Source organism: Hypanus sabinus, chromosome 21, assembly GCF_030144855.1.
Source record: "Hypanus sabinus isolate sHypSab1 chromosome 21, sHypSab1.hap1, whole genome shotgun sequence".
NCBI classification, from domain to species: domain Eukaryota; kingdom Metazoa; phylum Chordata; class Chondrichthyes; order Myliobatiformes; family Dasyatidae; genus Hypanus; species Hypanus sabinus.
The window spans coordinates 41,142,609-41,148,608 of NC_082726.1; the positions used below are offsets into that span (position 1 = coordinate 41,142,609).

The 6,000-nt window shown below is 45.7% G+C and overlaps 1 long non-coding RNA gene across 1 annotated transcript; it reads left to right on the forward strand.

Annotated features, from left to right (window-relative positions):
* Positions 1 to 622: 622 nt before the first annotated feature.
* Positions 623 to 3,161, forward strand: LOC132378987 (uncharacterized). The gene is made up of 2 exons (XR_009507253.1): positions 623 to 758; positions 2,858 to 3,161. It is a non-coding gene; the product is annotated as an uncharacterized LOC132378987 (long non-coding RNA).
* The last annotated feature ends 2,839 nt before the right edge of the window (positions 3,162 to 6,000 follow it).

Genomic DNA, 6,000 nt, shown 5'->3' on the forward strand with positions numbered 1-6,000 from the left:
TCAACTCTGAGGTAATGGAGCTCCTACTTTTCCCCTCCATGGCTGCAGAGCCATCTCCGGCTGATTTCCACAGGTGGCCGAGGCCGAAGGAAGACCAGCTCATTGAAAGGCTCGATGTTACAGCCTCAGGGTCAGCCAGAGCTCTGTGAGGACCAGTTAAGTGAACAGTGCCACACTTTCTGACTGACGCTGATTTATTGGCAGATTTCTACTGATTCAGGTACCTCAGGGGCTCCAGTGCTGCCCCCCTGGGGGGGAAGAAAAAGCCACAGGTTCTGAAGAGATTAGAAATGTGTCTCAGCCCTGATCTCTCAGAGCTGGAGTCAATGACAACCTCAATAAATTGTGATGGATTTGCAGGTTTCCAAGGTCCGTGTTCCAAGAAACATTTTATCTCTCAGTTTTAATAGAGTACAGGAAACACAGGAGCATCAACAGCTGATCGATGGGTTCAGTTTGCTCTCCAGTCAGAAATATCTGACTGACTGCTGGAAGGCGGCATCTGGTGACAAACAAGAACTGCGTTAATAAGCCAAGGACAGAGCCCTAACTCGCATTCACTCAGCTGGTAACGGAGACACACTACCCCCCCACCACCCTCCACTCCCAGAACGGTTCCAGTCCAGACAGTGCCAGCTTCACCGGAGCAGAAACTGACTGCGGCCTGACCTGCAATCCTCCAGCCTCCTTCTCAGCTCGGGCAGCCATTAACCATTGAAGCCCCAGTCTTGCCAAATAGGCACAATCAGCTGATCACGGTAGGAGACCTCAATTTCCTTGACAAATCACTGAGATTTATATTAAAGGTACAGCAGAACACTGAGGGAGATTTTAATCCTTGGGCCTTGGGTGCTCTCCCATCATTCCCTTGCCATGTCAGCTGTCTGTTGGGGCATGCAGACAAACTCGACTTTTACTAATGCTGTAATTCTCCAAAGTTGGGTCCTTTAGCCTCAAGTATTAGCTCCTTCCATGCAACAGCTCAATTCTCTGTTTCTCCATCTCGGGTACTAGTTAACGGCGTAAAAGCAGCTGACACTCCAAAATGAGACAGCAGTGTAAAACCATTCTCCAACACCAAGTCCTTAAAGATTCATTGTTAAATCTTTGTAATATTAACGCGCGTTGTAGCGGGGCGGTTAGCGTGTTGTTTTACAGCGCCAGAGACTGGTGTTAAAGTCCTGCTGCTGCCTGTAAGGAGTTTGTACGTTCTCCCTGTGACCACATGGGTTTCTTCCGAGTGCTCAGGCTTCATCCCACTGTCCAAAGATGTGTGGGTTAGTAGGGCAATTGGCCACATGGGTGAAATTGGGCAGCGGGGCCTCGTTGGGCCAGAAGGGCTTGTCACCCCATTCGAACTCTATATTAAATTTAAAATAAATAAATAGCATATCAACACTAATAGTTAAGTACTTCTTTCCCTGTCAGTATTGGAATGCCATTCCTTTAGTCCAGTAGCATTGAAATCACAATGCTAACTTGTAACTCCCTAACTTGTAATTCCTCGTGAAATTATACCTATCATTCCATCAAGGAACACTCGGTGCTAGACTACAATTTTGAAACAATACTACAAGGTCAACTCTTCATTCTTCAAAATCAACTGCTTATTTCAGCCCTTACATCCAGTACAATCTGCAGAAGTTCCAACTCAAACTCCAGGCTTAACATGTGAGGAGCTTTGGGCCTGTCCTCAGTGGAACTCAGGATAAGGGAGGGGGGTGGGAATCTCATTGAAACTTATCAAATACTGCAAGGCTTGGATAGAGCAGATGTGAAGAGCATGCATCAATTAGGAGAGAGTTTAGAATCCAAGGGCACACATCAAAATAAAGGGATTCCCTTTAAAGCTGAGTTGAAGAGAGATTTCTTCAGCCAGAGAGTGTTGAATCTGTGGAATTCATGTGATTGAGGGCTGTGGAGGCCAAGTCACTGGGTGTATTTAAGGCAGAGGCCTAAAGGTTCATGATTGGTAAAGCGTTTAGGAGGGGAAGAATGTGGGAGAATAGAGCTGAGCTGACTCGATGGGCTAAATGGCCTACTTCTGCTCCTATCTGTTATGGTCCCATTAACCATCTAATGCTACAAATTAATGCTTTAATGCTCTCTCAGTTATTGAATGTAGCATTAAAACCCTTCAATTTTCCTGAAATAACATGACAGCAAGATAGAGCTCAGAGTGCATTTTGTACAGAGTTCACTCAGAATAGACGAGTACGCCTAGGCCCACTGTGCTTGAACCAGCCCTTTGGTAATGAGGCTAGTTCAAATCCACTTCCCTGCAGTTCCTTCACTTCTGCCACACACCTTGCATTTGTGCCCTCTTTTTTAAGTGACTACCCAGACATTGAAACCTGCCTTTACTTAATCTAATAAATCCCCCCTTTAACTTTCACCGCCGCAAGAATAACCCTCTTTGAGTCCTCTGTTAAACCAATCTGCACCTGTGGCCACTTTTCTCACTGTTCACTGTGTTCCTGAGACTTTGAAATTATGGCCGCGTATCCGCCCTTGTGTGACGCTGTGTTAGAAGGAGTAGAACCTGCCCTCTTCTCATTACTACCTCGAGAAGGTACAGTTGCCTAAAGACCCACTCCCTGCTTCCTCGCCTCTGCCATTAGATCTCTGAACCGTCCATCAGCTCATGAGTATTATTTCATTATTTTGCTCTCTTTTTGCATCATTCATTTATTTTCACCTTTCTCGGTGTAATGTAGTATCGTTTCATGACATACACTCAATGGTCACTGTACTGGCTACACTTGTACACCTGCTCATTAAATAATTCAGATGGTTCTGTTTATTATCAGATCATGTGTACTGTATGTCTAGAACGTGAAATTCTTGGTCTTCACAGACATCCACGAGAAGCAGAACCCCAAAAGGATGAATGACAGAAGAGCATTAGAACCCCAAAGCTCTCTCTCCCTCCTTCTCCACGCAAGCAACAGCGAAGCATCAACCTCCCCATCCGCCCGCCCACCACCCACCAACACCCAGAGACCACGATCTGCTATTATTTACCCGGCAGTTTGACATGCCACAGTCTCTCCCCCACTAACACGGGACAGAGAGACATCACTCATTTGGCAGCAAACGGGGAGACTGACAGTCACTGTTATGATATTACAGTCTGCCCCGTCGCTTTTTATTCTGAGATTCTCCGACTCGAGAATTGACAGCAAACTCGCCCTACTTTCGAGAGAGAGAGAGAGGGAGAGAGAGAAGAGAGAGAGTGTGTGTGAGAGAGTGAGAGAGAGAAAGAGTGTGAGAGAACATGTGAGAGAGTGTGTGAGAGAGAGGAGAGAGAATGTGTGTGTGAGAGAGAGAGAGAGTGTGTGGGAGAGAGAAGAGAGAGAACGTGTGTGTGAGAGAGAGTGTGTGTGAGAGAGAGTGAGATAGAGAGAGTGAGAGAGAGAAAGAGTGTGAGAGAACATGTGAGAGAGAGAAGAGAGAGAATGTGTGTGTGAGAGAGAGAGAGAGTGTGTGGGAGAGAGAGTGAGAGAGAGAGTGTGTGTGTGGGAGAGAGAAGAGAGAGAATGTGTGTGTGAGAGAGAGAGAGTGTGTGTGAGAGAGAGTGAGATAGAGAGAGTGAGAGAGAGAAAGAGTGTGAGAGAACATGTGAGAGAGAGAAGAGAGAGAATGTGTGTGAGAGAGAGAGAGAGAGTGTGTGGGAGAGAGAGTGAGAGAGAGAGAGAGTGTGTGGGAGAGAGAGTGAGAGAGAGAGAGAGTGTGTGGGAGAGAGAGTGAGAGAGAGAGAGTGTGTAATTGCTCAGCTACAGACAGCGCCATGTGCACATCCTCCACTGTGAGATCCTGATGCTTCTCCTCCTGTGACACTTCAGTCGGCAACCCCTGTCTGGAATCGGTTGTCCACAGGGCCACACCCCGGAAGCACCAACTTCCGTGAAAATGGCTGGTTGGTGAGTTACAAAGATGGGAACTCATCCACTGTCAAAAACTGCAGTTTTGAGTGCCGTTGCAGATCAGTGACCTCGATAGAACCCCAGCCACCCTGAAAGGGACTGAGACAGAATAAAGAGGAATTTCGGCTGTTTCTGCAGATGAGCTGTAAGAGGCAGCTGCCTGGCACAATCTCGTTAATGCAAATATCTAGTCATCCAATCATATGTCAATGCATAACTCAATGCATAAAAGCAAACAGGTATAGTCAAGAAGTTCTGTTGTTGTTCAGACCAAACATCTGAATGGGGAAGAAATGTGATCTAAGTGACTTTGACCTTGGAATGATTGTTGGTGCCAGACGGGGTGGTTTGAGTATCTCAGAAAATGCTGATCGTCTGGGATTTTCATACAAAACGGTCTCTAGAGTTTACAGAAAATGGTTTAGAAACCAAAAGTCATCCAATGAGTGGCAGTGAGGGAGAGAATGCCTTGTTAATGAGAGAGGTCAGAGGAGAATGGCTTGACTGGTTCAAGCTGACGGGAAGGTGACCGCAACTCAAATAACCGCGTGTTACAACAGTGGTGTGCAGATGAGCATCTCTGAATGCACAACAAGTCCGACCTAGACGTGGGAGAGCTACAAAGCAGAAGACCATGAATATACCCATGGAGACCACTTTACTGATAACACATAAAGTGGCCACTAAATGTATTTCAGTTATAATAAATCTGATTCTGATTCTGGTTCCCAGTGCTGAGGAACATAATTTCTTGCTCCTGTTTGAGAATGATAAAGTGCCCATGTGAACTCTGTCTATTATATTCCATGGGTTACAGTTGTGCTAATATGCCCAAGGTCCGGCACTTTGTTAAAAGTTTGCTTTGAAATTACATCTACTTGAACCACACCATTACTGCATTAAATTCACAGGTTAGGTCAATAACACAATCATTAATAAGACTTACTCCTGTGTTCACAGCACTTAACTGTACCTCATCACTGGCAGGTATGTTAACATTACATGTTCTTATTATCCTTACAGCTCACTACTTACACTGCGATGGATACTGGAGCTCACTACTAACACTAAGACATTTCAGACCACTAGTGACACTGATAGATACACACATTCACTATTGTCACCATTGTGGACACTACTGCTCACTAGTGACACATTGATGAGTAGTGACATTCCCTGTTGTCACCATCACAGACACTGTGCTGTGTACAAACACTCACTGTTGTCACCACTACAGATACTACTGCTCACTAGTGATACTGTGATGGGTAGAGACACTCACTGATGTGACCATCATGGACACTACTGCTCACTGGAGACACTGTGATAGGTAGAGAGACTGCCTGTTGTCGCCATCACGGACACTAGTAGCACTGTGATATGTACAGACACTCACTGTCGACACCATCCCAGACACTACTGCTTGCTAGTGACATTGTGATGGGTAGAGACACCATCTGTTGTCACCATCATTGACACCACTGTTCACTAGTGATTCTGTGATGGGTAGAGACACTCTCTGTTGTCACTATCATGGACACCACTGGATGCTAGTGACACTATGATGTGTACAGGCACTCACTCTTCTCACCACCATGGACACTACTTTTCACTAGTGACACTGTGATGGGCATCATGTAAAAACCTGCTTCCTCTCTTGCTCCTAACCCTTTGCTGATCTGCTCATCCAGTTTTACCGCTCTCCCTTTGGAGAACCAGTGAAATCCTGCTCATTCTCTGCTCTTGTGGGAATGCTGTCCGGTTACTCCTCATGCTGAGATTCCTCACTTCATCCTCAGGATTCTGAGCGTCCCGAGGAAGGGTCTGGGCACGAGAGGAAGAAAGATCCTAAGGGGAGTAAGGGGTGGCCGTGGCTGACGAGGGAAGTAAAGGGCAGTATAAAAATAAAAGAGAAGTATAACATAGCAAAGATGAGCGGGAAACTGGAGGACTGGGAAGCTTTTAAAGAGCAACAGAAGATAACAAAAAAGGCAATACACCAAGAAAAAATGAGGTACAAAGGTAAACTACCCAAGAATATAAAGGAGGATAGTAAAAGCTTCTTTAGGTATGT